Source organism: Nannospalax galili, unplaced genomic scaffold (genome assembly GCF_000622305.1).
Source record: "Nannospalax galili isolate Female #2095 unplaced genomic scaffold, S.galili_v1.0 scaffold281, whole genome shotgun sequence".
Lineage (NCBI taxonomy): Eukaryota > Metazoa > Chordata > Mammalia > Rodentia > Spalacidae > Nannospalax > Nannospalax galili.
In genome coordinates, this window is record NW_008349068.1 from 3,806,478 (window position 1) to 3,817,285 (window position 10,808).

At 41.9% G+C, this 10,808-nt stretch overlaps 1 non-coding gene across 1 annotated transcript; it reads right to left on the bottom strand.

Moving 5' to 3' along the window:
- Positions 1–10,428: 10,428 nt before the first annotated feature.
- Positions 10,429–10,535, bottom strand: LOC115072568. The gene has a single exon (XR_003851613.1). It is a non-coding gene; the product is annotated as a U6 spliceosomal RNA (small nuclear RNA).
- Between the last annotated feature and the right edge of the window lie 273 nt (positions 10,536–10,808).

Here is a 10,808-nt window from a genome sequence, read left to right on the forward strand (position 1 = left end):
TTGGTTCTCTCCTTCTAACATGAATTCCAGGGACCAAATTCAGATCATTAGGCTTTCAGGCAAGTGCTTTTACCCACCAAGCCATCTTGCTGCCCCTACATTTTATTTTATTATATTATTTTATTATTATTATTATTATTATTATTATTATTATTATTATTTTGAGACAGGGTCTCCCTGTAACTCACTATGTAGTTCAGACTGGCTTGAAGTCACAGAGATCTGCCTGCCTCTGCCTCTTGAGTGCTGGATTAAAGATGCATGCCACTACACATGACTCTTTTAATTTTTTGAGACACAGTCCCTCACTGAACCCAGAGCTTGCTGATTCAGATAGACTGGATGACCTGTGAAACCCAGAGATCCTCCTGTCTCTACCTATCCAGTGCTGGAATTATGAGCACCTGCCACCATGCTTAGCTTTTTACATGGGTTCTGGGAATCCAAACTCAGGTCCTCAAGCTTGTAAGCAAACACTTTACTGACAAGCCATCTCCCCAGCACCTATACTTCTGTTGTGCTGGTTTATTTATTTCTATGTGTATGAGTGTTTTTCCTGCAAGTACGTAAGTGCACCATGTATGTGCAACAGTGTCCATGGAGGCCAGAAAAGGGTGTTAAATCTCCTGGAACTGGAGTTACAGATGGTGATAGCTGCCATGTGGATGCTTAGAACAGAACCTAGATCCTCTGCAAGAACAGCAGTGCTCTGGACTGCCAAGCCATCATACCGCTGGTGATGATCCTTTTCCTCCACTCCTTTTTCTTCCCTATCTGCCTTGCATATGTTTGCTTCCTCCCCTCAGGGGTTCTCTTTCCATTTTTATGTTGCTTGTATTCTACGACTGTCTTTTTCTTTTTCTTCTTCCTCATTCTTTTTTATTTAATTTTATTTATTATTTTTATTTTATGTGTATGCGTGTATTGCCTGCATGTAGATATGTGCACCCATGTCGTGCAGTGCTCACGGAGGTCAGAAGAGGCTGTCGAATCCCCTGGGACTGGAGTTACAGGCAGTTGTTAGCTGCCATGTGGGTGCTGGGATTCGAACCCGGGTCTTCTGCAAGAACAGTGTTCTTAACCGCTGAGCCATCTCTCCAGCCCTCTTCCCCATTCTTAAAACCTCTTTTGGGGTGGGGGAAGGATTGGAGAGATGGCACAGCAGTTAAGAGCACTGGCTATTCTTGCAGAAGACCTGGGTTCGAATTCCAGCACCTACATGGCAGCTAACAACCGTCCAGAACTCCAGTTCCAGGGTATCCCTTCTTCTGACCTCTGTGGGCATTGCATGACACCGGTGTACTTGTTTACATGAAGGCAATACATGCATACATATAAAATAATAAAGAAAAACAACAAAAACCCCTCTTTTTTTCCCTCTCCTGGTTCCTTTCCTAGTTTCATGACCTGTATCTCTCCAACATATATGTGCATGTAAAAATTAAAATCTAGAGTCTGCATATGAGGCAGAACATGCAGTATTTGTCTTTCTGAGTCTGGATTACCTCACTGTATTGGTTAGGGTTCTTCAGAGAAACAGAACCGGTAAAATGAATATTATATATGTATAGAGATTTATCAGCTTAGCTCACAGGATAGAGTCCGAGTAGTCCAACAATGGCTGCACCACACTGGAGAGGCTGAGAATCTGTAGTTGCTCAGTCCACGAGGCTGGATGTCTCGGTAGCCCCCATCTGGTTTTGAAGGTCTGATGAATTCCAAAAGATCAGCTAGTCTTCAGTCTACAGCAGCAAGATGAACTCACCAGTGAGAGAGAAGGCAAGCAGCAAGAAGCCAGGCGCCACATTTAGGGTGTGTCTTTCAGCTTCAGATGATCCAATTAAGAAGATCTCTCTTATTTCAGTTAATCCCAGATCCAGTCAAGTTGACACCCAGGATTAGCCATCACACTCACTTAATATAATAATTTTGAGATCTATCCATCTTTCTCCAAATTTCATGATTTCAGTTTTTTAGAAGTTGCATAAAATTCCATTGTGTGTATGTATCAATTCTCATTGTCCTCTGTTGATGGACATCTAGGCTGGTTCTAGTTTCTTGCTATTATGAATAAAGTAGCAATACACATGGATCTGCAAGCATCTCTGTGGTAGGATAGAGAGTCCTTTGGGTATATGCCCAGAGTTATAGATCTGAGTCATATGGTTGTTTTAGTTTTAGTTTTTGGAGAAACCATCACATTGATTTCCATAGTGGCAGTCTCAGTTCACACTCTCACCAGCAGTGAATAAGGATTCCTCTTTCCCTAAATTCTCATTAGTATTTGTTATTCGTTTTCTTTTTTTAAATTTAAAGTTTTGCTTTATTGAACATTTTATTCGAGTGCTGTATTCATGTCTTTCCAACTCTCATTTTCCCTCCAACTCCTCCTGTATTCTCCCTTACTCTCAAATTCATATCCTCTTCATTAATTATGATTGTTGCATTGTTAAAATTCCTGAGGGGTTGTAAACAACATCCACTCCCTTCTCCCTTGGTCTCAGTGAGAAACCAAGGTATGATTTTGCCAAACTGCAGTCTGAGAAACCAGTGAGTTTATTTAAGGGTTTACTTACAGAGCAATGGGTGAGGGTTTACTTCACAGTGTGGGTGCTTCCCTCCTTAAGGTCATATCAGAAAGTCTTCATCCAAGCCTAGATGATGGCTTCTCCATAGCTGCATAGAGGGCTTCCTCTAGGCTCCCCCCGCCTATATACCTGTAGCCCCTCCCCCAGGCCATGTATTACCAGGACTGACTGGTTGGTTGGGAAGTGTGGCTGGATTCCCAGGCGAGGGTCCATGACTCCTTGCTCTTGCTCCCTTCAGGTTGTAACAGCTAACGAGTTTAGTTGTGATGATCCTAGTCAAGCAGGCACATCTGAGCTTAGGAAGATGGCATCTGTCTGTCATCTGTCTGAGGACAGTCCTATACAACAGTTATATATACACATATGTATATATATACATATACATATATAACCTACTGAGTTCATTTAGTGTTGTTGTATGTACATGTGTTTGGGGGCTGACCACTTGACATTTGGTAATCTGTCAAGGAGCTTGTCTCTGGGAAAACTCATTCTCCCTCTCTCAGCATCCATTGATTATCTGTAGTCCTTCGTTTGGGGTGGTGTTTTGTGAAATTTCCCCTATCCACGTTGACTTGCCAACTAGTTTTGTCATGCAGGTTTATTATTATTGAGATATTGTGTGTGCAGCTTCTCTGTCATATCTAGGAGACAGTGTCTAGTAGCATGCATCTTGGACCTCTGGCTCTTATAATCTTTCTGCACCTTCTTCTAAGGTGTTGCCTGAGCCTCAGGTGTAGCAATTGCATTATAGATGTACCAAATGGGCTGGGCACCCCATGGTCACTTACTTTCTGTATTTTGACTATTTATGGATCTCTGTAATAGTCTTCATTTATTGTAAAAATAAGCTTCTTTGATGAGGGTTAAGAGCTACACTTATCTGTGGATATAAGGATAAATATTTAGAATACAGTTAGAAAATATATTGGTTTAGGGAAATGGCAGTAGTAGGTTCTCTTCTAGGGTCCATGAGTAGTTGGCTAAGTTTACAGTGTCAGGTGTGGATTCCCTCCCATTGAGTGGGCCTTAAGTCTAATTAGACAGCTCTTGGTTACCCCAAGACAAAAATACCACTATTTTGCCTTTGGGGTTATCTTTCTGGGCCATCGCTGTTTGTAGGCTGCACAGCTGGATAGGACTATTGACTGCTTTTTCTCTCTTGATAACTTGCATAGCTCATGATACTATGAACTAGTGAACTAGTCCTCAGGGAGGAGGGATCTAGGTGAGTGCTAGCTTGATTCTTTCAAATCCTGTGTCCAAAGTGTGTGGTGTCTTTAGCAGTAGGGTCTTATCTTCAAAATCTGGGAAGCAACCAAGGGCAATGGCGATAGCCTGTATTGTTTGGAAGTCTCTTGGACTCTCCTTACCAACAGATTGAAGGTTTCCCAAGTCTGACATTTTTTTGTTAGATAGTCTGTAGTTCTTGGGGCAAGCATTAACTCCCTGTGTGGCATAACTCCATTAAAAATATACATACATACACATATACATGTATAAGTATTTTTAAGTGCACTTATAAAGTGTTTCCCTATGGCATTTTCAAATATCCTTAGTATTATTTATCTCTTGCTCCTTATTCTTCTATACGACTCTCCCTCCACCTTCACAATTAAAGTCCCCCCCTTTCCCCCATTTCCCCCTTCATAGTACCTGTGTCTTACTATCCCCCTGTGGCCCAAATTCTCTCTGGGTCTCCTGCACGATCAGACAAACTGTATAATATATTTTCTGTGTATTTATTAACTTACAAAGGAATGAGTACCCAATGCCTAGCCCCGCGCCACGCCTCAGAGCCCGCCTTATCAGACTGTGCCACGCCCATGATTCGCTCACGCTTCTGGGGCCAGCGATCGCCCCAGGTCCATTAAAAGTCAGTCTATTCTGTCTTTCAGCTGTTACATGGCATTCCCATGGCTTACATGCTTCCCCATGGCTCGCGGCTTCCCCTTGGCTCACAGCTTCTCTGACATGGCTTCCATTCCAAGATGGCTCTCAGCCACATCCGCATAGCCCACACTCTGTGGCAGACCCCACCCATTGGAGGAACTAACCAATCGGGAGACACTCCACCCCTTTCCTCCGCTCTTAACAATCTTTCCATCCATTTCCGCTAAAGTCCCTGAGCCTTGGAGGGGGTGATAGATGTAGGGTGATCTCTTTTGTATCATGGCGAGAGAGTGGCTTCTTGGGCCTCCCCATTAGTCGTCTTTAGGCCGTGGCCACTGATCTCTATCAGTGGTGTTTCTTCTATTATAAAGACAAATGGAAGGAAGCAGACACATTTAAACAAACATGAATGTGAATACAGATGCCTAGAGGATATCCCAGTAGGTGTACTATATTAATTAAACAATATACTCATGATGGCTTCTCCACTAGGGCCTGTAGCCTTTCTCAACAAAAGGCACTGGCCTGGTCTACAGCACTGGATGTGTGTTCCACCCTTGGGGGCAGGCCTTATCCAATTAGAAATTTGTCAGTTGTACATATGTAGTCAAGCCATTATTGCACTTGCAGATATTGCTTGGCATGTTCATAATGTGCAGCACGCGGGTCCATTGTTGAGTAGGCTTATAGGGGATCCTTTCTTCCCCAACCATCTGTATAGAGCCTTCTGGCAATATGAACGTCATCCATCCAGTGGCATGGAGTTTTTTTTGGCTTAGTCTTGGTTCCATGTTTTCTTCTTTTCCTGAGCTCGCAACACACAGTGTCCTCAGCAACATGGCCTTACCGACCTTTCTAGTATACAACTGACATTAATGGTAATAGCCTTGGTGAATTGGAGGACCTCTAGGAGCTCTCTCTGACCAACACCTCATAGGGGGTCAACCCACCCCTGGTACTGTAGATTTTCTTAACAGTTGTCTATAGCTGGCCTTTGCTTCTTCAGGTATCTTTCAAATGGGTTTCACATCTGTAAAACACTTGAAGGAACATTAACATTGTCTACCTCAATCACAGGACCCCCCAAGAAGACCACCGAGGACCCAACACACCAAAAATGCAAAAGCAAGGTAAAAAAAAAGAAGGGGCTCTTTATAGGTTAGAAACAAAGAGAGGTGGGGAATAACAGTGTCACTTTGTGGTTGGTCCAAGAATCCTGCTTGCGCCAACACACCTTTGAACTGATCGGTTGTACAGGATGCGGTCGTGGAGATTTTTTATTGGCAGGTGTTGTTCTCAGGGTTGTGGAATGTGCAGGCCGTCTGTGTGGTCAGGAGTCTTTATTTTTACTCTATAGAGCAGTGTTCATACCCGGGCTTATCTAATCTATAGTTTCCTGGAGCAGAGGAGGAGTAGCAGCTGGTGTGCATTTCAAGCATTACACAGAAGCTGAAAAGAGCAATCAGTGGGGTGTCGGGAGGGGTTGAATGAGGGGGATCTCTGGGTCCTACAACATTATATATTAAATCACTCATAGACAAGGTCTCATAAAGCATGTAAAGGTTTTGTCCATTTGTATTTAACTGTTTTCTCCATAGAGCCTTGTTAGGTACCATAGCATGGGTATGAGGCATTAATTTGGTTAGCTCATTACCATTTTTAGTTATCTCTTTGGATTCTTTTATTCTTGATACTCTTACAGGTGTTGGCTCCAGTCGCCTGACCCTGCACTGGGCTAAGGAGGCAGGGAGCTTCTCCTGTCCCCCTGCACTTGTTGGTTCCCTGACACAGACAGGCTCTGGATCTGCCTCCTGACTGTAGCCACATCTGTCATCTTCCCATTGACCCCACCATGTTGTTGGAGGAGAATTTGGTGGTAAAACCTGCTTCCACCCCTAGTATAGCCTATATCAGAAGGGAAATGCATCTTATTTAATCCTTGGGGAGTCTTAACCACCCCTTGTACAGCTGTTATCCTTCGAATGTCCTTTGTAATGTTCTTCTGGTTTTAAAGCCTTCCAGAAATGCCTTAGTACCGAATTTGGCTTTCTATCAATTTTTTTCTCTGGGGATTTTGGCTTGACATAAGTCTTGCCACATTTGTCTTCGAGTAATGCAGGTGGACCATTTCCTCTGTCTGGTCTTTTTTATATCTCTTATAGGGTGTTCTGTTGTTTCGCAGACACATTGTACATGCTGGTCAGAATCATTTAGATTTGCCAAAGCCTCTTTCACTTTACAAAGATCCTGTCCCATCAAAGGGCTTAGTAAAGCCATTAAAGCCCCATACCATTCTTGAGGTCCCAGTTGAATTAAGCTTTCTTTCATATCTCTGGTGAACACAGTCTCATCTGGCCCAGTGAACTGGACATCATATATTGCTTTTCTCATACCTAGTTCTCTCAGTAACGCCTGCCCCTCCTTTATAGTCTTCTAGCCCCTGCTAATCATGTTAGTCTTCCTTGGTGACAACCATGTATCTTTAATGCCTTCAACCAGCCATCCCATTAAGGACTGTCCCCCCCCCACCCCCCACATTGGCCTAGGTTGAACAGTCTATATTGTAAGGATGGATGGGTGGTTATATAACTCAGCTGTGAAGCTTCTGAAGGACTTAGACTGATGTCATTTGCTCCCATGTGCCATACTCTCACAAGCCATGCGGCCAGGGACTCTCTGCTTTCTTGCTTGTAAGTTTTTCCTAGCTTTAACACTTCCAGCATTGAATATTTCCTAGCTATAGTATAGTTAGCTTTTTTTTTTTTTCCTTTTTACTGTTTTCTGTCTTTTTCTCTGAGTCCTTGGACTTTACACAAGTCAAAGTGTCCCGCCTTTCCTCTGTCTCCAGCTCTGCACCTGGGTCTGCCTTTTCAGCTTTTCCCACCTGGGGCACATCTTTTATCATGCAAAGTGGCTGCTCTATTTTTCTGGGAGCTCCCTTTGGGTCCAGAGCAGATAAAAGATCTTCTAGCCTTTGAGTAACTTTAACAAACCTTCACATACCTGCAACATATTCCCACATTTACAACATAGCTGTGGCCCACACTTCTACGTGGCTGGCCTCTTTTTAGTAACCCATTGCAAAAACCACTTCAGCACCACCATTAGCTCTCTTCTAAAACTCATTCTCTGTTTTGTCATATCCTACCGACTATGCCAATCCTGTGGCCCAAATTCTCTCTGGGTCTTCTGGGCGATCAGACAAACCATATAATATATTTTGTGTGTATTTATTAACTTACAAAGGAATGAGTACCCAGTGCCTAGCCCTGTGCCACACCTCAGAGCCCGCCTTATCAGACCATGCCACGTCCATAATTCGTTCATGCCTCTGGGGCCAGCGATCGCCCCAGGTCCATTAAAAGTCAGTCCATAATGTCTTTCAGCTGTTGCACGGCGTTCCCATGGCTGGAGGCTTCCCCATGGCTCGTGGCTTGGCTTCCTTTCCAAGATGGCTCCCAGCAACACCCCCATAGTCCACACTCTGTGGCAGGCCCATCCATTGGAGAAACTAGCCAATCGGGAGACACCCTCTCTCTAGAATTCCTTCTCAGTACCTGTCCTCCCATGGTCCCTTCCTGACTTCTGTGGTTACTTTCAATCAAAACATTTGGAGCTGGGATCCACAATTAAGAGTGAACATATGGCACTTGTCTTTCTGGCTCTGGGTTTCTTCACTCAGTATATTTTCTAGTTTTATCAATTTACCTGCAAATTTCATGATTCCATTTTTCTTTACAGATGAATAGAATTTCATAGTGTATACGTACCAAATTTTCATTATTCATTCATTTGCTGAAGTTCATTTAGGTTCTTTCTTCTTTCCCCTCCCTCCCTTCCTTCCTTCCTTCCTTCCTTCCTTCCTTCCTTCCTTCCTTCCTTCCCCTCCCTCCCTCCTTTCTTCCTCCCTCTTTCCATCCTTCCCTTCCTTTCTTCCCTTTTTTCTTTCTTTTTGAGACAGGGTTTTACTATGTAGCTTGGGCTGGCCTGGAACTTGCTATGTAGATAAGGCTGGCCTCAATCTCATAGAGCTCTGCCTGCCTCTGCCTCCTGCTGGAATTGAGGTGTATATCATCCTACCTGGGTCTCATTTGTTTCTTGATGATAGCCATTCTGACTAGGGTGAGATGGAATCTCAAAGAAGTTTTAATTTGCATTTCCCTCATGACTAAGAATGTTGAACACTTTTAAAAGTATTGACATTATATATTTCTTTTTTAAGAACTTCTGTTTGGGTTGGAGAGATGGCTTAGCAGTTAAGAGCACTCGCTGCTCCTGCAGATGATCTGAGTTCATTTCTCAGTATCCACATGACATCTCACAACCATCTATTCTGTTCAGCTCATTTACTGATTAGATTTTTTGTGTGTGTTCAATTTTTGCAGTTCTCTATTCTACATATCAACTACCTATCTGCAGCATAGCTGGAAAATATTTTTTCTCATTCAGGTTGTCTGCTTACTCTACTTTTTAATATCATGTAATCCTGCTCATCAATTCTTGGAGTTACTTTCTGCACTACTGGAGTCCTTTTCAGAAAGTTCTTACTTATGACCATATCTTGAAATGTTTTCTTCTTGCAGTTTCAGTATTTCAGTTTTAAATTAAGTTCTTTGATTTGTTTTTTAATTGATTATTGTCTGAGTGAGCAATATGGATCCAATTAAAAAAAATAATTTATGGAATTTCATACATGCATATAAGGTGATCAAATCCATGCAAACTCCTTCCCCTCTAACTCTTCCCATATCACTCCATCACTTTTTCCTAATAACTTCATGTACTCTTTCTTCTTTTTTTATTTTTATGGGGCTTTTGGCTACTCTAACATTCCCCCATCTGAAGAGGTAACCCTAAAATATTTTAAGGATTAGATACACCTCCCAAATACTTTTGACATTTTTGGCCTTTGGACCAGAGTATATCATAACTCATTTTAAGCTGGGGTGAAGTGACCTTTTGGACCATGGCACAGTTACATATAGGATACATCTATCAACTAAACCTGGTGAGACTTTGAGACTTCATGTTTTTTTTTTTCAATTATTTATTTAATAATCACATGATTAGAAGAAGCATTTCATTACAGCATTAACAGATTCAATAACAATTGCCAGAGCAAAGATGCATCTCTTTCAAAACTGGCTATAAATTTTTAGGTTCACAGTTGAATTAGTACAGTTATAAAACATTGAATTCAGTATAGACCCTGTAAGACATAACATTGAATGAGATTTAACCTTTAAAAATAATCTCCATTTCATTTTTAAAAACACACTTTCATACAGAAAAACTCATTTTTAGTGCTACTAACACTTAGATGTTTGCACATGCATCTCTAATCTTTATGTATGTGATTATTACTAGTCACAGTGGCTTACACTTGGATCCTCGGCACCTGAGTATGAATATAAAGTCATCAGGTAGAATTCAATGGTAATGTTTTTCACCTCTATTAATTAACATGAAGCAAATATTTATGCTTCTTCCTCAAATATAACTCATTAAAAAATCTGTTTTTTTGTGTGTGTATTTTATACAGAACATCCCAAACAATTTATTCATCTGCATACCCACTTCCCATATGTCACTCTCCCATAGCCTCCCCCTTCCCCCCACTGGAGCCCATATACTCTGTCATCCCTGTTACAGTCCACTGTGTTGTTGGCACCCCCAGCCATTCCCCAGTGCTTGTCCAGCCACTGAATCTAGTCAGCCTATCTAGAGATCCTTGTTTTAGGAAGATCAGCTCTTCCTCATCTAGTGTGCACCACCATGCCTGGTTTAAAATGACCCATTTTTATCCATATCTTCCTTATTAACGCCTGTTTCCTACTGTTCTCTTTCAGATTCTTTCTTTTCCTTTACTCCCTGGTTCCTTTTCATTATCCTGGTTCCTATAGTTATGTTTGGATACATACTCACTTATCAGGATTTGGTACTAGGAAAAAATATGGAACACTTCACGAATTTGTGTGTCACCCTTGTGCAAGGGCCATGCTAATCTTCTCTGTATTGTTCCAATTTTAGTATATGTGCTGCCAAAGGGAGCAGGAGACTTCATGTTTATAAGCTACAGTGCATACTGACCGAGCTCTTAATCCCTCACAATTGTTTAGAAAAGTAGCTATACTTGTTCTTAGAAACGTCAAAATGTTTTAATAAAGGGTATGCATTCATACTATGAAGTGATTAGGAAAATGTTCTTGCAAATAAACCAGAAAAGGATGAAATACACTTTACAAGTATGTGAATTCAGGCCAATGAGATGGTTGAGCAGGTAAAGTGCTTGCTTGCTGAGGAAACCTGATAAGCTGAGTTCAATTT